Genomic DNA, 23,986 nt, shown 5'->3' on the forward strand with positions numbered 1-23,986 from the left:
GGGGAAATGGGAGCCTATGTGTATGTGTGGGAGTGAGCCTGTGTGTAAATGAGAGCATATAAGAGTGAGAGTTTGCGTGTATTGGGGGAGACTGGAAGCTTGCATGTGAGATATTGCATGTGAGAGAGAGAGCATAGAGTGGGAGCCTGTGTGTATGTGAGATAGAGCATGCAAGAATGGGATCCTATGTGAGAGAAAGCTTGTGTGTGAAGAGAAAGCCTGTGTGTGTGTGTATGGAGGAAGAAAGAAGAAAAGAGGATAAAGAAGAAACAGAAAGAATAAAAAAGACCCTGAAAAAGGAATAAGGAAAAGACAGACAAGGAGAAAAAAGAGACTGAGACCAACTGATTAATAAAATAAGATCAGACAACAAAGGTAAAAAAAATTATTTTGCCTTTCAGCAATTGGAATATGCCATCTTTGGGAATGTGCATTTCTTATATATTTGTATTTTGTTTTTTCTTCAGTATTCCAGAGTTCACAGAGTCTGGTTTCTCTAACTTTCCATTTCAGTTTTGCCTGCATGTTTCTGTTTCTAATTTGTAGTCCCTTATTCTCTATTAGGTAAAGGTCTACTTGTGATGAGCATGTGTGACAGAGGTGCAGTATTTTGACTAGCATGTAGTTTCTCTGTAGGGATCTGTAGCAGTCTAGCTTGTTCTGTTTGCCCAGTAGGTAGTGTGTTAGTGTTCTAGGGCCTGGTGTGTTACAAACAAGCTTTCACATGCATGCTCATGAGAGAGAGATCCTGTGTATGTGAGAGAGAGGGAGTATGTGGGAGAGCATTGTCATGTACAGTATATGAGTGAGGGAGTGTGTGAAAGAATAAATGTGTTAGTATATGTGTGTGATTGATAATCTCAGGGTGAGTGGAAATCAAAAGATCCCAGGTATGCAGAGCAGGAGATTTTTTAATCTTTATTAGTTTTAATTACTGGGTACAATTTTTGGAACATTGTTTTGAAACATTTTATTCTTTGTTTTTTTGGGAGGAAATATAAAGAACATTTGTAATTATTGGGTGTTTTATCAGATATTTTTAAATATTTTATTGATGTTTGGAAAATATTAAAAGTATGCAATTTTTTTTAAATCATTGGATGTTCGTCAGCTATGTTGACATTTATTCATTTTATTAGCATGGTTTTAATATTATGAATGATGTTTTATTTATTTATTTATTTTAATTCTTTATTTATAAGTTTCCATAACAGATTCAAGAAATTACACACTTGAATAGAAAACATACTGGCTACAGCTATACTTTTACATAATAAAGGAAATACAGAAAAAAACAATTATGTATTTAGTCCTCAGTAGGGATCCAATTCCGCTACCTCAGGGAAATTTTTCTAAAATTTAAGGAAATAGGCTGGTAATAACTAGCAACTCTCTTTATGAATGGTGTCCAAGAACTTAAACATTTTCAAACAATAGGAGAGGAACTAACTAGAGGTGTAGCGGAACCGAAGGCAGGAGCACTAGGGAGTGCTCCCAATTCTGGGGAGGTGTACCCTTGGACATTGGCAAACCCAGGAGAGGAACTCCAAGGAAGCACCAAGGCAGGTGAGACGATGTCCTGTCTGGGTTAGGACTGGGAGCCCAGGCCCCTGCCGACATGCACAGCCTCGATGAGGCCAACCATGCAAGGATGGTCTCTGAGTAGTCCTCTGACCACTCCAAACCCTTTCGGATCTGCCACTGGGTAATGGCAGAGGTGGCAGGCTAGACAGGAGGCAAAGGTGAACGAAGGCCAGGAGCTTAAGAAGACACTGGAACAAACAAAGATGAAGACTCTGGAACAGGCGAAGACGAAGACCCAAGAAGCAAGACAAGCTAAAACTCTGGATGGAGTGGAATCCACTAACACCCGCAGCCAGAAAGGAGGCTCCAGTGGCCAGAATTGCCCTCAGGCTATCCACGGAGCACAGTCCACCAGAGGCTAGGCAAAGCCGGAGTCCAGGATATCGGAGGTAGGATAAAAGTCAGGCTTCCACGGTGAAGGCTCCAGACATCCCATCAGACTCCCAGGATGCTCAATTGAGTGCAGCGAGGAAAGACATTAGGAACTCCAAACAAGGAAGTGAAGAGACAAAGGACAAGAAGGTTCATCAGTCCCAGCGGAAGGAATAGTCCCACCAAGCGCCCTACACACCCCAGCTATGGTGGTCACGGACCACTGGACCACTGTGCGCCCTATACAACCCAGCCCGGCTGGTTGCAACCACGCAGGGATGGAACAGCGCGAAGCCTCGGGAACCATTGGAGACATACAGGACATCAAGACCCAGGATACGGATTCAGATTCAGATTCCAGGATCCAGATGGACGAGCTTCAAGGACATCACAAAGGAGACATCAGGAACTCAAGGGCATGATAGACATTAGGACAGGGCGAAAGAACATCCAGCAAGAGACCAGGGGACAAAGCGACAAGGGATCTCATGAAGAAAAGAAAGCCAAACAGGAGCAGGAAGCAGAGGTCCACAGGAGGACAAACCCCTTGCCAATGTGAAGGAGAGTGATGACTGAGCCCTTTTGTAGGGCTGAAGAGGCGACTCCCAGACCGATTTTGAGCAGGTGATTAATACATTTTGATAAATGAAATGACATCACTGAAGGACCTCTCCCTCACTGGCCCTTTAAAACAGGAAGAGGGGCATGGCACCGCGCCTAAGGAGGAAGCAGGAAGGAGAGCAGGACCTTGGAGAGCAGCCCTGCTGCTGCAGAAAAGAGGAGGAGCTGGAGCAGGCCGAGACCAGGCCTGACATCAGAACAACGGCGTCCAGGCTGCGGAGGTGAGGCTGAGGGCGGCTCCCTGCTGCAGCAAGTCTGGGGACTGCAGACTCTGGGCATTGAAGCAGATGACATCAGTGACTTCTGCCACTCTGGGACGCCAGCATGGCCCCGCCGTGCCAAGAGGGAAGACAGCCTCCTGCTGCGTGAGGATGTTCGGGAGCGGCAACAGCCACGGAGGAAGGCAATGTCAGCGGCTCCTGCCATGCACAGCAGCAGCGAGGTCGGCGGCCTCCGAGCCGCGAAGGTAAGCACCTGCTAGCGGAACAGCCCGCGAGCAGGAGCGCAACTACAGGAGAAAATCTTTTGCTTATGAAAGAGGAAAGCTGTGGAGGGGCAAAGAAAGTATATGAGGCACCTTGATATTTTATAATACATTTACATGGGAATTTAAGGAAAAAAGCAGCCCCCCATTTCTAACACCCTAGGTTTTAAAATCAGAAATTGTTTCTTCTTTTTCTCTCTTGCAAGGTCAGGGAAGGCTCGCACGTTCATCCCCTGGAAACTTTCAGAACGGTAACAAAAAAATCTTTTAAATATCCATTCTTTATTGGATTCTAAAAGAAAGGAAACAATGAGTGAGGCTGGAGTGACCAGTTCTTTTTGTTTAGTTTCAATAGTATTTATAACATCCAATTGCGATTCCAAAGTTATGAAGATCTGACCACCACGTTGTTCCTCAATACACTTTTAAAGGGGTGAGATATAGTAAATTCTTGATTATAAGCGGAAAAGTCTGCTCCGGGATTTTAAGAATTTCTAAAAGATATCTCCTCCACATATCTTTCGGTGTAGTTAAAGGATCTTTTAGAAAATTAATAAATCGTAGGGATGTGCATTCGTTTGCAACATATTGGCAATCCACAACGTATACGTCTCTATCCGTTCTATTCATGGGTTCGTGAAACGGATCGCGATCCCCCGCGAATACAAACATATCATATGTTTCATTCTTTTGGCTTGCAGTGATTTGATTTCTTAGCAGCCATTTGAAATTGGTGAAGGCCATGGGGGGAGTATCCATAGCAAAAACCAGCCCTTTCCTGTGAGTCATAAGTGACCTCACAGCCCTGTCATAGAGTGGTTCAGACAGGTTGGCAAGGAGACCAGAATGCAACCTATCAGAGCTAAGCATTTCTTTAATGCGGCCAATTGCCGCTCTCACTCACTGCTCTGCGGCGCTATTCCTGATGACGCAGCATTATTTATACGGTAAACACGTGGCATGCCAGGCACTTTCTTGAAAGGGATGGTGCGGGGAGGTGGCTGAACATCTCAAATCTGTATTCAGTTGCTAGCTACTGTGATAGAATTTTCCATTGGAAAAGATAATTGTTCAATTTGGCTGCAGTGCTGCCGGTAGCTAGCCATACTATTTTTTGACCGCAGTTTGTTTTATTGGTCTGGTAAAGCAGTGCTCTTATAAGCCAAGAAGGCAAGGCACAGCCTGCTCGTGGGGGTCTGTGGGCAGTTTTCCAGACTCACCTATATTGGAACAGCAGTGCTCTTTTAAGCCAAGAACTCAAGGCACTGCCTGCTCGTGGTGGTCTGTGGGCAGTTTTCCAGACTCACCCATATTGGTATAGCAAAGCTCTTTTAAGCCAAGGAGGCACTGTCTCGGGGGGGGGGGGGGGGGGGGGGGTCTGTGGGCAGTTTTCCAGACTCACCTATATTGGTACAGCAGCGCTCTTTTAAGCCAAGGAGGCATTGCCTCGTAGGGGACTGTGGGCAGATTTCCAGACTCACCTATATTGGTAAAGCAGTGCTCTTTTAAGCCAAGAAGGTAAGGTCATGCCTGCTCGTGGGAGTCTGTGGGCAGTTTTCCAAACTCACCTATATTGGTACAGCAGTGCTCTTTTAAGCCAAGAAGGCAAGGTACTGCCTGCTCGTGAGAGTCTGTGGGCAGTTTTCCAAATTCACCTATATTGGTACAGAAGTGCTCTTTTAAGCCAAGAAGGCAAGGCACTGCCTGCTCGTGAGGGTCTGTGGGCAGTTTTCCAGATTCACCCAGCAGTGCTCTTTTAAGCCGAATCCCCAGTAGGCCTCTTTTGTAGTTACCAGTTTGTTGTGTACACACACATTACATTAGTGCACATCAAGGCACTGTGCCTGTGGGCAGGCAGTTTAGCAGACTCACGTATATTGGGACAGTGGTGATCTGTGAAGCCAAATCCCCAGTGGGCCTCTTTTGGAAATAATTCTTCTAATTGAAATCCCTAGTAGGCAGTGACATTAAATCCATAATGTCAGGGAAAGCTAGACGTGGTCGATTGATTGGGACTGGGAGATGAGACACCTCAAAAGATAGTGCCAGTCTCCCATTAAAGTTAAAAAGGGATCTGTTCCAATCTAAAATTTCTGGAGGGGCAGGCAGTTCCATCTGGAAAAAAATGAAATCTAAAGATGATGCATCACCACCACCTGTTTCTAACTCTGTAGTTTTGGAGGTGAGGGAAGGGGAGGCTAAGTCGTACAAGACAAAATGGTGACACCCAAAAGCAGCAGTGCAACAGCAGTTTTGACTTAGCATTGACAATGTAGCACAGGAACTGTTTGCTTCTGATTCCGATGAAGAATCATCTTGTGTGGGAGTCTTATCAGAAATGGAAGAAGTAATAGCTGACGAAGGTTTAGGAAGATCCGTCAGTCCTGTCTTAGCCTCCACTTCAGTGCTGCAGAGGAGAGATGAAACTGATGATGAGGAGGAGGAAGAGCAGTCAGTGCAGGCACAGAGTGTGACTGATGCCCCTGGTATTGCTTCTCAGGGTGCACCCACTACTTCAGCTCCAATGCCAGTATCCACCCAGAAGGCTATAGAGAAGGGATCACGAAAGACATCTGTGATCTGGAGCCACTTTAAAGTGATGGAGGACCCATGTTTTGCTCGGTGTAATTACTGTGGCAGGGCTATTAGCAGAGGCAAGCAAATGGGACATCTATCTAATTTTGGCATGAAGCATCATATGAAGAGGCAACACCCAACAACAGTAGTGCATCTGGGGATGGTAGCAGTACCAGTCAGGGGACCACTTTCTCCAGGCAGCATAAAGTGGTTGAAAAGGAGCAGAGTCATCCCACACCCTCAGCCCCTTCTAGCAGTCAGGTGGCAGGCCAGGAGCCCCCTGCCATGTGGCAGAAGCGACAACCCACCATGGAGGAAATGGGGTGGAGTGCGGTAACACTATCCCGGGGAAGGAGGCAGGGGAAATGATTGCCCTTGATGACCAGCCCTTGCAGATAGTGGAGAATGTGAGCTTCAAGCATTTTCTGAACGTCGTAGTTCCAAATTACAAAGTCCCCTCCAGAATCACATTTAGCAGAAAGGTCATCCCTAGCCTGTACAAGCATTGTCATAGTCGCATGCAAGTGCTGCTAGCTAAGGCACAGGGGAATGTGCATTTCACCTGCGATATCTGGACCGCCATGAGTGCTACACACTCTTACCTCTCCCTGACTTCACACTGGTGGGACCTGGCTGAGGCAGGGGCAGGCAGCAGCTCTATTAGTAAACAAGTATCAGGGTGGAGGTGGGTTTTACTGCACACCCACCTGATGGACCAGGCCCATACCGCAGCCAATATTCTAGCATGCATCAGACAGATGCTGGAGTGCTGGCAACTACATCAGTGAGACAGGAATCCTCAGACAAGGTTCTTTGTCACAGACAATGTGCAAACATGGTAAAGGCAATAACCGAGGGCGCTTTCAGAACATCCAATGTTCTGCACACACTCTGCACCTGGTAGTGCATGAATACTACCTGGTAGTGAATGAATACCTGCAGGACTTAATACACAAGTGCAGGGACATAGCAGGGCATTTCCATAGAAGTGTGAAGGCAGGGCAGGTTCTCCGACAAAAGCAGATTGATTTGGACATGCCTCACAAGTGTCTCATTCAAAACATTGCCACCCGGTGGAATTCCACCCATATGATGTTGCAGAGGTTAGTGGAGCTGCAGACACCTCTTCATGAACTTTCTGGTTCAATGGACATAGGTGTGCAGAATCCCCTAGGGCATCATAATTGGTTAGTCATGAGTCAGCTGGTAAAAATCCTGCTGCCCGTCAAGGATGTCACGGAGGAGCTGAGTTCCAGACGTGCCACCTTGGTTGACATCATCCCTATAGTTAATTTCCTAGATGAAAATTTGGAGGGCTTTAAACAGGAAGAGGGAATGACAGCTGAGGTACTGCATTGTCTGGAAGTTTTGCAGCAGCAGGTGCAAGACAGATTAAGGCCTTTAACAGAAGAGCACACATACATGCTCGCCACAGTCTGTGATCCCCGTGTGAAAGGGAAACTCGCCCTACAGTCCAATTTTTTCTCAATTGTGAAGGTCCTGCTATTAGCAAACGTCCGTGATCAGGAGCACCATAAGCATGGACAGATTAAGCATGAAGCAGAGGAGGAAACAGCGACAGGTACTTCAGAGAGTTGTGCTAGCCCAAGCATGAGCAGCACTCTGTCAGCAACAGCTAGTTCCTCCTCCTCCTCCACTTCAGGACGCCAAACGCATGTTGCCCATAAAGATTCATTTTTTGTGCTATGGGCTAGAGAGAAAGCAGCTGGCATGAGTGACTCTCAGCCCACCCAAGCAAAGGAGACACCAGTCAGTGAAACAGTATCTCTCAGAGCCCACAGAGGACAAGCAGACAGATCCGCTAGCATATTGGGCACACAAGTCCACTGTCTGGCCAAAGTGGCTCAGGGATATTTGTCATGTCCACCAACCAGTGTGTCCAGTGAACATGTATTTTCAATGACAGGGGATATCATGAGCCCTCACCGCTCAAGGCTGGCACCAGAGTTGATGGAAATGCTAGTGTTTTTGAAAATAAACCTGCCTTTGCTTGGGTTTCCAAATTTTTCCTGTGAATGGCAATATGTGCCTGTCCATCCACTGTCCAGGCAGTATATCCCTACAAGGGCCTGACCTGAAATGCTGTGCCTGTCCTTCCACTATCCAGGCCATACGTCCCTACAAGGGCCTGACCTGAAATGCTGTGCCTGTTTGAGTTTAGTGCTGGTATTTCTAATTTCAGTTTCATGTATTTGTGCATCACTTCTTTCCAGAATATTATTTTCCAGTTTTGTAACATTTGGAATGTAAGAACATAAAATGCTGACTTCAAATGTTTGGAGCTTGCATAGTTCATATGCTCAATAGTTCTCCTGACCTTCATAATATGGGCCATGTTCCCGAAATCTTTCTTACGTGCCAACAGTAATGTTTCTAGTACTATAGAAAACTGGTGGTAGTTGCACTCTAGTTCATCCTCTGTCTTCCCATAGTTTACAGAGGCACTGTGTAAACCACAAAGTCAACATAGGTTGATATAGTAGATTTGGACTTGAGTAGTGGTTTTCTTATTTCTGAGAGCTCTTCATGTACTTTTGTTATCAGCTGAAGTGCGTAAGTACAGTTAATAGCTTCTGGGTATTCACAAATAATCTACAGCTCAGTTCTTGCTTCACAAATGGCAGTGTCTATTGCTCTAAAAGCATCCTCTGTTGAATTATCTTTCAGAAATGAAAAAGATGCCATTTTCTTCTGGCAGTGAACCAGTTCAAGAAGAAGTGACAGATCAAAACACAACATACCTGCACAAAGGAAATCCTCTAACGATGTGCCTGTCCATTCAGGACTTAAATCCCTATGAGGGCTTGACCTCTAATGCTGTGCCTGTCCATCCAGGCCTTATGTCTCTATGAGGGTTTGCCCTCTAATGCTGTGTCTGTCCGTCTAGGCTTTATGTCCCTATGAGGGCTTGACCTCTAATGTTGTGCCTCACTGTCCAGGCCTTATGTCTCTACGAGGGTTTGACTTCTAATGCTGTGCCTGTCCATCCAAGCTCTATTTCCATAAGAGGGCTTGACCTCTTATGCTGTGCCTGTCTGTCCAGGATTTATGTCCCTAAAAGGGTTTAACCTCTAATGCTATGCCTGTCCAACCAGGCTTTATGTCCCTACGTGGGCTTGACTTCTATCCTCGAATCCTGTACCTGTCCATCCAGGCTTTATGTCCCTAAAAGGGCTTGACCTCTATCCTCGATTGATGTGGCTGTCCATCCAGGCCTTATGTCCCTACGTGGGCTTGACCTCTATTCTCGATTGCTGTGCCTGTCCATCCAGGCTTTATGTCCCTATGTGGTCTTGACCTCTATCCTTGGATGCTGTGCCTGTACGTCCAGGCTTTATGTCCCTACGTGGGCTTGACCTCTTTCCTCGAATGCTGTGCCTGTCCGTCCAGGCTTTATGTCCCTAAAAGGGTTTGACCTCTAATTCTGTGCCTATCCGTCTAGGTTTTATGTCCCTATGTGGGCTTAACCTCTATCCTCAAATGATATGCCTGTCCGTCCAGGCTATATGTCCCTATGTAGGCTTGACCTCTATCCTTGAATGCTGTGCCTGTCTATCCAGGCCTTATATCTCTACGAGTGTTTTACCTCTAATGCTGTGCCTGTCTGTCTAGGATTTATGTCCCTAAAAAGGCTTGACCTCTATCCTCGATTGCTGTGCCTGTCTGTCCAGGCTTTATGTCCCTAAAAGGGTTTGACCACTAATGCTGTGCCTGTCCATCCAGGATTTATGTCCCTATGAGGGCTTGAACTCTAATGCTGTGCCTGTCCATTCAGGCTTTATGTCTCTAAAAGGGCTTGACCTCTTTCCTTGACTGCTGTGTCTGTCCGTTCAAGCCTTATGTCCCTACATGGGCTTGACCTCTATCCTCAATTGCTGTGCCTGTCCGTCCAGGCTTTATGTCACTACGTGGGCTTGACCTCTATCCTCGATTGCTGTGCCTGTCGATCTAGGCTTTATGTCCCTAAAAAGGTTTGACCTCTAATGCTGTGCCTGTCCATCCAGGATTTATGTCCCTATGTGTGCTTGACCTCTATCCTCGAATGCTGTGCCTGTCCATCCAGGTTTTAGGTCCCTAAAAGGGCTTGATCTCTATCCTCGATTGCTGTGACTGTCTATCCAGGCTTTATATCCCTACGTGGTATTGACCTCTATCCTCGAATGCTGTGCCTGTCCATCCAGGTTTTATGCCCCTAAAAGGGCTTGACCTCTATCCTCGATTGCTGTGACTGTCTATCCAGGCTTTATATCCCTACGTGGTGTTGACCTCTATCCTCGAAAGCTGTGCCTGTCCTTCCAGAATTTATGTCCCTACGTGGGCTTGACCTCTATCCTCGAATGCTGTGCCTGTCTGTCCAGGTTTTTTGTCCCTTAAAGGGCTTGACCTCTATCCTTGATTGCTGTGCCTGTCCATCCAGGCTTTATGTCCTTACGTGGGCTTGACCTCTATTTTCGAATGCTGTGCCTGTCCTTCCAGAATTTATGTCCCTACGAGGGCTTGAACTCTAATGCTGTGCCTGTCCATTCAGGCTTTATGTCTCTAAAAGGGCTTGACCTCTTTCCTTGATTGCTGTGTCTGTCTGTTCAAGCCTTATGTCCCTACATGGCCTTGACCTCTATCCTCAGTTGCTGTGCCTGTCTGTCCAGGATTTATGTCACTAAGTGGGCTTGAACTCTATCCTGATTGCTGTGCCTGTCCGTCCAGGCCTTATGTCCCTAAAAGGGTTTGACCTCTAATGCTGTGCCTGTCCGTCCAGGCTTTATGTCCCTATGTGGGCTTGACCTCTATCCTCGAATGCTGTGCCTGTCCATCCAGGATTTATGTTCCTAAAAGGGTTTGACCTATATCCTCAATTGCTGTGCCTGTCCATCCAGACCTTATGTCACTACATGGGCTTAACCTCTATCCTCAATTGCTGTGCCTGTCCGTCCAGTATATATGTCCCTTTGTAGGCTTGATCTCTATCCTCGATTGCTGTGCCTGTACGTCCAGGCCTTTTGTCCCTTTGTGGGCTTGACCTCTATCCTCGAATGCTGTGCCTGTCCGTCCAGGATTTATGTCCCTATGTGGGCTTGACCTCTATCCTCGATTTCTGTGCCTGCCCTTCCAGGCTTTATGTCTCTAAAAGGGTTTGACCTCTAATGCTGTGCCTGTCTGTCAATGCTTTATGTCCCTACTTGGGCTTGACCTCTTTCCTCAATTACTGTGCCTGTCCATCCAGGCCTTATGTCCCTATGTGGGCTTGACCTCTATCCTCGATTGCTGTGCCTGTCCATCCAGGCCTTACGTCCCTAAAAGGGCTTGACCTTTAATGCTGTGCCTGACTGACCTGGAGCCCTTTCCTGCTCAAAGGAAAGGGAAGTCTCCCCAGGGTAGCCAGCCAGCCTATCTCTTGGTACCTGTTGACCCATGTTAAACCGCTGTTCACAGTGAGACCTCCTTCACCACACCATGCTTTGAAGGCTCGTGCTCTACTCTAGGGGCCAACCCATTCTAGGGATCCCTTTCCTGCTCAAAGGAAAGAGAACTCTCCCCGGGGCCAGCCTGTCTTGCCCTGATGGAAACCACAGGGACCTGACTACCTCGGCTCTGCCAGCCTGTCTTGCCCCTGTCAAAACCACAGGGACCAGACTACCTCCGCTCTGCCAGCCTATCTTGCTCCTATCAGCTTTCTGCCACTCTGCCTTGCTGCCATACACCAGATGACTCACTCAACTCCTTGCGGTGTTCTTGCCACTATCATGGTTCCTCAGTGTATTGGTGCTAGTCTTTCGGCTTGTGCTGTAGGATGTTGATGCCACCTGTCTTGCCACTTTCCCTGTTGTGCTGCCTTCAAGGGTTCATGCATCTGTTATCGGTGCACTCTTTTGAAGCTGTGGTCTGTTTTTGACACTGTCGCTGCTGCTTTGAGCCTCTGTTAAAGCACTCGTGCCACTCCTGATACCCCTTTGCCTCTTTAAAGTGCCTTAGGCTATTCATGCCATTTTGGTGCCACTTTGCCACAGTCTAAGTACCTTGGAGCTCTTTCCTCGTTTTGATGATAGCTCCCCAGACGTTTCATCAGAATTGATAAGAAAACTCCAATTCTGCAGCCAAAAATAGGCTGCACATACTTCCCCCATTGACTTTAATGGGAAATTGATAAACGAATAAAATGTAACAACGAATAGGTTTTCCCCCCTATGCAATGAATACAATGGATACGGGTCCCGGTGAAATGAATACCGAATAGGAACGGATTTTTCCCTCTGCACATCCCTAATAAATCGCATATTTTTTTCCAGAGCCTGATTTTCCATTGACTCCATTTTTATTTTATACCTGAATTCTCCTTTGTAATGGAATAAGGCATATCTTTTATAGCAATAACTTCTTTTTTCAAGTTCTCACATTCTTCCCGATTTTTTTAAATCTCAGTTTATGTGTTTCTCATACGGCCCTCTAAGCCATTCAAAGATTTAACTAAAGGCTTCAATTGAGAGGCAATATTTGTATTTAATAATCGTATTGCATCCCAAATTGTATTGAGGGTGATTTGTGCAAGTCTCTCCAGCTCTGCAAGTTGAAAATCAGTCCAGCTAGTTACCTCTCTATTTTGTTGCCGAGTTTCAGATGGAAGAATCTCTTCAATAGGCCCCGCGATGGTAAGGGGCTCTGTAATGGGATTCAGCCCCAATTCCCAGGTTCCAACAGCGCCACTTTTTTCCAGTGACGCTGACTCCCGAGGTAGGCCCAAGGATCTAGCCTTGGCCGGATTAGCTGGGGCAAGCCATTCTTCTGGGGATAGAGATGTTTGAAGCTCAAGGGGAGCACCAAGTGCAACTTCTTCCCATAAGTTCCCCAGCGAGCCAACTCCCAGAATCTCCATACCTTACCACACATGAGAGTCCATCAGGCCTGTTTTTGAAGTAGGTAACTGTGGCTCTCGTTCTCTGGCTCTCCGCTTCCTACTGGAATGTAGCATACCGATTATGCCTATAGGACCCGAGGAGTAATTTCAAGTGCGTCTCACCAGCACGGCCATCTTGGATCCTCCAAATGATGTTTTATATTTCTTGATTTTATTGCTTGATGTTTTGTGAAGAAGAATAATACAGTCGGACTTCTGGTTTCCAGTACAGTTTTTGTTGGCATGTTTCTATTTTGTATTTGGTGAGGGTTTGTCTGAATTTTAAAGATACAGTTCTTGGATAAGTTTTTAGAGGAGAAGTCCATTAACGGCTATTAATCAAGTTTACTTAGGGAATAGCCACTGCTATTAATTGTATCAGTAGCATGGGATCTTCTTAGTGTTTGGGTAATTGCCATGTTCTTGTGGCCTGGTTTGGCCTCTGTTGGAAACAGGATGCTGGGCTTGATGGACCCTTGGTCTGACCCAGCATGGCAATTTCTTATGCTCTTATGTTCTTGTGTAACTTGAATTCTTGCTGTGACAATTATGTTACTTATCATTCCTGGCTTTTACAGCATTATGGTTCTGTCTTCCACATTTCTATTTTAAACAGAAGTTTGCTCTTTATTAATTTCATTTGCATGCACAAAATGGTTTTAAATGTTCTTGCAGAAAATATTTTTTTTATTCACATATTTCATTGAAACTGCTATTAATAGATTAGGCGATTATTTTAAGGGATGGATTTAGCTCATTTTCACTCTAAGGAGTGGGTTGATATGAGCATAAAATTGATAGACATTTTGCTTCAAAGAAAGTAGTACTTACAATGTAATATAGGAGTACAATGTTCTAGGGCACCTGGCAGCAGCAAATTTTCTGGTGCACCACCAACCACCCTATGCCCCTGCTTGCAATGATAGTGAACTTACTACCAGGTCCAGGCAATTCCTCTCTCTTTCACTCTTTCATCCAGGAATGGATTAGAACCCAGTTCCCTTTAGAACTCCTTGCAGTAAGCCTGTGTTCGAAAACTGAGAAACACCACTCCTTTGCTTTATTTTTACTGAGCATCTGGATGAGTACTCAGGCTTGCTGAAAATATAAATGTTTCAAAAGGGAAACCAAACACATGGGATGAGGAGGATGGAAAAAATTCCTATCTCTGAAACACAAAACATTAACAGGTGTCCAGACATGGTCTGTACTGTTTCAGACATAGTCCTTCAAAAGGGTAAAAGCTCTCTGTCTCATTTTCTGAACACTGGTCTCAATCCAGAGACCACAGAGGCCTTCCTCCTGAAAATTAAACAAAACCAGCAAACAGCCACGGACATGAAGGGTCAACTTAAGATTCCATGCCTTAAACTGGTGGCAGGAGTCTATAAAGGCTATAAGCATACGATTCTCCATCTCCCACATAGAGGAGCTACACACCCACATTAGCTATTCTGTTTTCTCCCATTTAGGAAATGGATCATTTCTTCTGATAAAAATCTGGTTCTAGTGGAGATTTGGGAGGATCTCTACATATGTTTTTTTCAGATCACTATGCACCCTGTGAGAATGCAGTTCCTTGTTGGGGGGTGGAATGGAAAAAAAAGAAACCACTCAATACAAAAGAGGAGGAAAACATATATGAACACATTTAAACAGAGTCCTCAAACAATTACATCTCAAAAGCCTGGGCACTGTGGGGAAATACTATCATCATAAGTCTCTCCTAAATTGTTCAATTTTAGATATTTATTTTAGCTTTTAGATTTTTGCAAAGCATAGAAGGTTTATCACTCTCGAAATGCTGTTTGGCGTCCAGTCTAGATTTCTCACATGTACCTTGGATCAGAAAGCTAAGTTTTCTAGATTTACATGAAATATTTTTTTGCAAAAATCTAAAATTGAAAAAATGATTTAAAATTGAACAGTTTAACACAGACTTATGATGACAGTGTTTTCCCACAGCACCCAGGCTGTTGAGGCATAAGTCATTTGAGGTCTCTGTTTAAATGTGTTCATATATGTTTTGATCCACTTTTGTAGCGAGTTGTTTTTTTTTTTTCTATTTATATATTTACAACTCATTGTGTGATTTTTCAGGGCATTAGAATGGACCATCTTGTCTCCTGGCTAGGAGAGATCATGATTAAACCAGCAATTGATGAAATATCCTCAGAAGTACCAGTGCCCCTAGGATCAGCTATTTTATTTATTTATTTTAAAAGGCTTGTATTTCACCTATACGGATAAAATCGTGCTAGGTGGATTACATCAGATTTAAAAAACATACAATCATACAATATATGTAAATAATTAAACATAACAAAATCAATATAAACAATGACTCAGTCACATCATTGAGTATCTATACACCTATATATAATTTAAAAGTCTGCTTAAACAGATAGGCCTTTAGTTGCTTCCTGTAAGTACTATATCAATACATGCAAACTTTCAGGTAAGGAATTCCAAAGATTTGGCTACATCACAAAAACATTCTTGTTCCCGTTTCATTTAAGTTTGCTGCCTTTACTGTTGGAATTGCCAGCAAATTTGTATTACTTGAATGCAAAAATCAGGTGAGAATATATTGTTTTAGTAAATTCGATAAGTAAAATGGATCATCTAGCTTCATGACCTTAAACACCATAACCAGAATTGTAAAATGAATATGATACTTTAATGTAAGCCAATGTAATTCACATAATTGCTGTTGGGCTGGAGTAGGAGCCCTGAAAGTTCTCACCACCAGCAGGCGAACCCAGACAAGGCAGAGACCAACCTGGAGCTTTATCTATACCAGCCCTCATCTCCCTCAGGTTGAGCCTTTGAATGCCGGGGCTGGCAGTTCTTAGGCAATGGTCCCTGAAGATGGCTAGCGAAGTGATCCAAGGGCAGGCAATGGCCAGAGGCAGGCAGGGATCTGGCATAACAAGAGTCTGGGCAAGGGTCAGTGGCAAGCAGCAGTCAGGCATAACGAGAGTCCAGGCAAGGGTCAAAACCAGGTATCCATCCAACAGAGAGGAAAAGGGGCGGAAAGGCTGGAGCAGGCTGGACAGGTGAGGCAGGAGCAGGTAGGGCAGATGAAGGCTGGAACAGGCTGGGCAGATGAAGTCTGGATAAGCAACATGCACTACTAAACGTAGGTAAACCAGTTGCTGAGGCAGAGTGCATCGGGGAGCTGCCCTTAAACAGGGTGAAGATGGTGCTGTCATCAGCAGGGGTCGTGGGGACTTTCCCATTGTTGTTCCATTAAAAGGCCTAATATCAAGCCTATGCACACCTAAGGGGCTTAAGGAGAGGCAGGAGCTGGTGGCGTCCTGTTACATGGCATTTGGCAGCCTACTGCCGCAAGAAAGGTCGGCGGTGTCCTGCTGTGCCGAAGATAGTGGCGGCTAGCCGGAGCACACCAGCCGCAAAAGTGAGACCGGTGGCTTGCAGGGATAGCACATGAGCCATCAGATGCAACAATCATGAGGATATGTGCTCCCATCACTACCCACGTAAAACCAGGCAAGCTGCGGCATTCTGAATAAAGGATCTTCTATAGTCACCCAGTGAGTATATCTGCCATCTGGTAGTATAATGCCTTTCTATGTGTCTGCAGGTGACTTTTCATGTAGTGTCTATCTCTGGCAAATTAGTGTGGCACCTGCTATATTTTCTTTAGTTTGAGTGCGTCATTTAGTCCAACTTTTCTACAATGCATGCTCTCTCTTTCTGCTCCTATCATGTGTGTTGTTTCTTTGCTTTGGGTGCAATCTTTTGTTACATACAATGGAAAGGCCTATGGTTTTTTTCTCTGTTTCCTGAGTAGTGCATTTCATGTTGCTTATTTGCTTAATGCTTGTCATTGTCTTTGTTATATGGTATATCTTCTCTATGCATTATATATTTCTGTTCTTTTCACCTGTTCTTTTGTCTGTTACTCCCTTGTCCCTCATTTCTTTTCCACTTCTTCTGTTTACCCCTGACAATACAGAGGCTACAGCAGCCTCTCCAGAGAGCCAGTGTTTTCTAATCCAAGTTTAGGTTCCTTGGAGTTTGGCCTGCAGGAAAAGAGATGCCCTGTATTGGCAAAATAGCTGTATGTGCTGCTTTGCACCTTCTACTTTCTGTGATTTATGTGGAGCATCCTGTGTGTCCTTTTTTTTTTTTTCTTACAATCTTATCTGACATGCTATTGCTTCAACTCTAGAAGTAGGCAGAAGTGGTGGTGGGAGGGAAAGGGGATGATACAGAGAGTAGGTCATGCTGGAGGTGAAGAGAGGACCCACAACCTCACCCCTGAAGAGGCACTAGGACCATATCACCCTCTTGGAAAGGAATTTAAAATATTGTTTATTTTGTAGTACCTCTTACTTCCTTTGTGTCTTCTTTCTTGATGGGTTTTGTGGTGTTTCACATTTATGATGGGTCGGAATGCAGAAGTGTGAATATGTGAACAGGGTAAAGTCAGGTAATGAAAGGCTGCAAAGGGATCAGGTTTTGGAATATCTCTAATTAATATGCATGAGATTGATTTGCATACAGTTGAGGCAATGAACATGTACATCTGTTTCATGCATATTCATTAGGGATATCCTGAAAACTTGACCCATTTGCGTCCTTTGAGGACTGGAAGTGAAAACTATTGAATTTGTGTATGCCTGTAAGAGTGATTTGAGTATACGGTATAAATAGTGGGGGGGAGGGGGAGTTGGGGAGGGGGCATGTGTGGTTAGTGTTTTGAGATGCTTGCCCAGTAGATAGCAACTGTCAAAGCCATTTTTAAAAGATACATTTTGCAAAGTTCAGCAGTGATCAAGGTATTGTTTCTTTAAAAAAGATAGAGCATAATCCAGAACTAGTTCTTTGGTAATCTCTTTCTTGAAACATCTGCCATCTGTCCACTAGACTGTGGAAGAGTAAAAGGAAAAAAGGCAGCATGGCCCAGCTTCTATATTTATTTCCTGGGAAGATTAAACATTAAAATTACCTTGGTCCTTTTATAGTAGGGGTGACCAAGTTCAGTTTTCAAGCATTATAAACAGGCCTGATTTTCAGGATTCCACAATGAATATTCATGAGATATATTTGCATACAATGGAGGCAATGCATGCACATCTATTTAATTTATATTCATTGTGGATATCCTGAAACCCAGGCCTGTTTGTGACTCTTTAGGACTGGAGTTGCCCATCCCTGTTTTTATAGGAAATAAGGTGATAACATGACTGAATGGAAGCTCTGTGCTGGGGTAATTCTATATAGGATAGAACTTATTTATTTATTTATTTTTATTTATTTAAAATTTTTGTATACCGACATTCGTTAAGCAAACATCACATCGGTTTCCATGTAACATAAAACTGGCCAACAGGGCTTTACAATGAAACTGATAGGGGAACTGGGTGGTGGGAAGGAGGGGAAATGGAAAATATTGTACAAATATATAAGCGTAATAACATGGTTAGGTATAAGCAATAAAAATGATATACATTTGGCTGCCAGCAACTTAAAAGTTGCTGGCAGCCAAATAACACCCATTACTGCAGGGATGGTCAACTCTGATTCTCAAGACCCACAAACAGGTCTGGTTTTCAGGATATCCACAATGAATATTCATACTATAAGAGAAAAAGTGCTATGGCTGTGATTATGAATATTTATTCAGCACTGTAACTCAATAGCAAAAGTTATTATCACTGTTTAACTTGAGTATTATCTGAATTCTAGATTGTAAAAAACAACTAAATTCAGATTTATGGTTAAAGGTCAAAAGATTATATCAGAGAGAACACACATGAAAGAGAATCTGTAGGACAGTTTCTTGTCATTATACTGAATGATTATGTTCTTGAAAATATTGTATATGATTGCCATTTTGTTAGAGTACACAAGATTTTAAGGTGTAAATTAATTTCAATATGTCAAGTGAAAATATTTTCCTAACACCGGAGGGGTTGAATTTAAAAGTAGGATGGGGAGTTGGAGTAAGATTGAGTAATTTATGACCAAATGTCTGTAGTAAGAAATTTATCTCCTACTGCAGGAAAGAGTATAACTATTGCTTAATTGGAAACTTGTACACCTAGTGGTAGTGTACTATAAGAAATGTACTAAAATATCAAGGAAAGCTCCTCTGAAATGTCGAAGTACTCACTTAAAAATGTAATGGGCTTTATCTCTGTCTATCTAGCTTCCTAGCTATACTGTCTATAACTATTTGTGTAATACAGAGGAAGACTCAGGGACAATGCTGGTCGAAATATAAACTAGGGCTTAAAGGAAAAGTTATTTTCCCCTTGCATAACTAGAAATCATTCTGTATACAGTAACTTGAACCCAAAAAAATAGAACAAGATTGCGTGGATCCTGAAAATCAGCAACATTTTCAAAAAGGTAGGAAAAGTCATCATGGTGAAGCTTCTTTACTTTTATATGCTGATTCATAAAACATGCATTTCTGTAAACGTTCTCATATATCAGAATGAATGGAAACACAGATCATCATTACAAGTTCATGTTCAGTTTCAAAACAAGCCACTAAGACAGGAATGCTTTTTTTTTCTTTACTGATTTAATTTACCCTGTTTATTGGGGGGCAGGGGGTCAATAATCAGATTGTACTCATTGGTGTAAATACTAGGGATGTGAATCGTTTTCCATATCGTCTTAACGATAGAAATCGTGTGGCAGGGCAAGAAAATCGTCTTAGGCACGATTTTTTAGTTAAAAAATCGTTAAAAATCGTTTTTTCCGATTAGTGCGCACTAACTCGAGTTAGTGCGCACTAACGGAAGTTAGTGCGCACTAACTGGGAGTTAGTGCGCACTAACTGAAAATGATACAATTTGACACTTTTCAGGTCAGTTAAGGTCAGTTTAGGAATGAATATGTATTCCTATTGGCTGCCCTCTTATTTATTCATGTTACCAAGTTTCCTACTGACAGTATATGGGGGATGGGAACGGAAACAGTTGGTAGCTTGACAAAACAAGTAATGTGATCAGTCAATGTGACTAGAACTTGTGCCCTAACCCTGATACCAGGGGTATTGTGATCTTCCTGCACACAGTGCCCTATCCCTATTAATACCAGGAGTGTTGTGATCTTCCTGCACACAGTGCCCTATCCCTAATACCAGGGGTGTTGTGATCTTCCTGCACACAGTGCCCTATTCCTGATACTGGGGGTGTTGTGATCTTCCTGCACACAGTGCCCTATTCCTGATACCGGGGGTGTTGTGATCTTCTTGCACACATCCCGATATCAGGGATAGGGCACTGCATGCAGGAAGATCACAACACTCCTGGTATTAATAGGGATAGGGCACTGCATGCAGGAAGATCACAACACTCCTGGTATTAATAGGGATAGGGCACTGCATGCAGGAAGATCACAACACTCCTGGTATTAATAGGGATAGGGCACTGCATGCAGGAAGATCACAACACCCCTGGTATCAGGGATAGGGCACTGTGTGCAGGAAGATCACAATACCCCGGAGGAGTGAGGGTCAGGCAGCTCCCCCCTGTCTGTGAAGCCAGCCTCTCACTAGTAATGCAGGGAGGGAGCTGTCTCAGACTTCACCATCCACCCCCCCCCCCCCCTCACCCACACACCATTCACTAGCTGGGACATGGGGGAAGTCAGGAGTGAGGGACAGGCAGCTCCCCCCTGTCTGTGAAGCCAGCCTCTCACTAGTAATGCAGGGAGGGAGCTGTCTCAGACTTCATCATCCTCCCCCCCCCCCCCTCACCCACACACCATTCACTAGCTGGGACATGGGGGAAGTCAGGAGTGAGGGTCAGGCAGCTCCCCCCTGTCTGCGAAGCCAGCCTCTCACTAGTAATGCAGGGAGGGAGCTGTCTCAGACTTCACCATCCTCCCCCCCCCTCACCCACACACCATTCACTAGCTGGGACATGGGGGAAGTCAGGAGTGAGGGTCAGGCAGCTCCCCCCTGTCTGTGAAGCCAGCCTCTCACTAGTAATGCAGGGAGGGAGCTGTCTCAGACTTCACCATCCCCCCCCCCCCCCCCCCTCACCCACACACCATTCACTAGCTGGGACATGGGGGAAGTCAGGAGTGAGGGTCAGGCAGTTCCCCCTGTCTGCGAAGCCAGCCTCTCACTAGTAATGCAGGGAGGGAGCTGTCTCAGACTTCACCATCCTCCCCCCCCCCCTCACCCACACACCATTCACTAGCTGGGACATGGGGGAAGTCAGGAGTGAGGGTCAGGCAGCTCCCCCCTGTCTGCGAAGCCAGCCTCTCACTAGTAATGCAGGGAGGGAGCTGTCTCAGACTTCACCATCCTCCCCCCCCCCCCTCACCCACACACCATTCACTAGCTGGGACATGGGGGAAGTCAGGAGTGAGGGTCAGGCAGCTCCCCCCTCTGTGAAGCCAGCCTCTCACTAGTAATGCAGGGAGGGAGCTGTCTCAGACTTCACCATCCTCCCCCCCCCCCTCACCCACACACCATTCACTAGCTGGGACATGGGGGAAGTCAGGAGTGAGGGTCAGGCAGCTCCCCCCTGTCTGTGAAGCCAGCCTCTCACTAGTAATGCAGGGAGGGAGCTGTCTCAGACTTCACCATCCTCCCCCCCCCCCCTCACCCACACACCATTTACTAGCTGGGACATGGGGGAAGTCAGGAGTGAGGGTCAGGCAGCTCCCCCCTGTCTGTGAAGCCAGCCTCTCACTAGTAATGCAGGGAGGGAGCTGTCTCAGACTTCACCATCCTCCCCCCCCCCCTCACCCACACACCATTCACTAGCTGGGACATGGGGGAAGTCAGGAGTGAGGGTCAGGCAGCTCCCCCCTGTCTGTGAAGCCAGCCTCTCACTAGTAATGCAGGGAGGGAGCTGTCTCAGACTTCACCATCCTCCCCCCCCCCCTCACCCCACACACCATTCACTAGCTGGGACATGGGGGAAGTCAGGAGTGAGGGTCAGGCAGCTCCCCCCTGTCTGTGAAGCCAGCCTCTCACTAGTAATGCAGGGAGGGAGCTGTCTCAGACTTCACCATCCTCCCCCCCCCCCCCCTCACCCACACACCATTCACTAGCTGGGACATGGGGGAAGTCAGGAGTGAGGGTCAGGCAGCTCCCCCCTGTCTGCGAAGCCAGCCTCTCACTAGTAATGCAGGGAGGGAGCTGTCTCAGACTTCACCATCCTCCCCCCCCCCCCCCTCACCCACACACCATTCACTAGCTGGGACATGGGGGAAGTCAGGAGTGAGGGTCAGGCAGCTCCCCCCTGTCTGTGAAGCCAACCTCTCACTAGTAATGCAGGGAGGGAGCTGTCTCAGACTTCACCATCCTCCCCCCCCCCCCCCTCACCCACACACCATTCACTAGCTGGGACATGGGGGAAATCAGGAGTGAGGGTCAGGCAGCTCCCCCCTGTCTGTGAAGCCAGCCTCTCACTAGTAATGCAGGGAGGGAGCTGTCTCAGACTGGTATCAGGGTTAGGGCACTGTGTGCAGGAAGATCACAACACTCCTGGTATTAATAGGGATAGGGCACTGTAAGAGATGACTGTAGTAGATTGAATAAAGATCTGATGTTTCTGCTCTCCTCACACCAAACAAAAACAACACACAAGCAGAGAAGCCCTTCTTACAAAGCTGAGCTAGTGAGTTAAGTAGGAGGAAAAGTAAACATACTGGTGCCAGTGTGGCTACTTAAAAAATACACTTACCAACAATCAATTACATATATTTGAACTGTGTACAGTTCCAGCCAGGACCACCTTTCTAAAATGCACAGTGATTGGCAAATTCAACATGCACTAGCATTTCAGGTGCCTGCTAACAAAAATAATAAACAAACAAGTTCTAGTCACGTGAGTGCTGATCATTACATTACTTTTTTGTCAAGCTTCCAACTGTTTCCATTTCACATCCCCCCAACCATATTGGTAACATCAATAGATAAGAGCACAGCCAGCCAATAGGAATACATAATAAATACAGTGGATGCTTTTCATCCATGCACCAATAATCAAGGCAAAACTACCCACTTAGAGGCAGATTTTAAAACATACGCGCGCAGCGTACATTTGAGTGCGCAACCTGGCGCCCACAAATGTACACATGATTTTATAACATGCGCTCATGTTATAAAATCAGGGGTCAGCGAGCACAAGGGGGTGCACAATTGTGCACCTTGCGTGCGCCGAGCCGCACTGCCTTCCTCCGTTCCCTACCCCCCACCCCACCTTCCCTTCCCTTCCCCTAACCCTCCCACCCCCCAGCCCTAAGCTAAACCCCCCTAAAAAAATTTCTTACCCAGTTACACTTGCCTTGGGCAGGTGCAAGTTGCATGTGCCGGCCGATGGTGTGCCCACGATTCCGGGCACAGCGGCAAATGGCTCCGCCCCACCCATGCCCCTTTTTCAAGCCCCGAAACTTAAACGCGTCCCAGGGCTTTACTTGCGTTGCCGGGCCTTTTGAAAATAGGCCTGGTGTGCGTAACCCCCCTACGCTCATAAATCCTCCTGGATTTACACGCTTAGGGGCGGATTTTAAAACCCCTGCGCGCGTAAATCCGGCAGGATTTATGCGCGCAGGGCCCTCGCGTGCATAGGCCGCCGGCGCGCGTAAAGCCCCGGGACGCGCGTAAGTCCCGGGGCTTTCGAAACGGGGAGGGAGGGGGCGTGTCCGGGGGCGTTCCCGAAACGACGTGGCGTTTCGGGGGGGTGCCGTGGCGTTTCGGGGCGGGCCCAGGGGCGTGGCGCCAGCCCTGGGGCGTGGTCGAGGCCTCCGGACCATGCCCCCGGGACCGGAGGACGGAGTGGGGCTGCCGGCGACGCGCGCAAAGTTACGCCTGCTTTCAGCCTGCATAACTTTGCCGACAAAGGTAAGGGGGGGATTTAGATAGGGCCGGTGGGGTGGGTTAGGTAGGGGAAGGGAGGGGAAGGTGGGGGGAGGGCAAAGAAAAGTTCCCTCCGAGGCCGCTCCGAAATCGGAGCGGCCTCGGAGGGAACAGGCAGGCCGCGCTGGGCTCGGCACGCGCAGGTTGCACAAATGTGCACCCCCTTGTGCGCGCCAACCCCGTATTTTATAAGATACGCGCGGCTACGCGCGTATCTTATAAAATCTGTACTTTTGTTCGCGCCGGTGGCGCGAACAAAAGTACCGGCGCGCATATTGTTTTAAAATCCGCCCCTTAGGGCTTTGAAAATCTGCCCCTTAGTTTTGCTTTGATTATTGCCACAAATACAAAGTAGCTGAGGGATTCATGCCTGATTTTTGTAAGAGGAAAATATTAAACGAAAATAGCCTGTGTAGATTGGAAAAGAAACTTGCGTACATTATTTTTCTCTCCCAACCTAAATATGCCCTTGGGAACATCTCCTGACAATGTGAATAAAAGTCCACATGTTGTAGAACAACGCATAGACTGTTGAACTGATTGAGAGTAGGCAATTAAAAAAAAATTATACAGG

This window comes from Rhinatrema bivittatum, chromosome 1 (assembly GCF_901001135.1).
Source record: "Rhinatrema bivittatum chromosome 1, aRhiBiv1.1, whole genome shotgun sequence".
Taxonomy (NCBI): Eukaryota; Metazoa; Chordata; class Amphibia; order Gymnophiona; family Rhinatrematidae; genus Rhinatrema; species Rhinatrema bivittatum.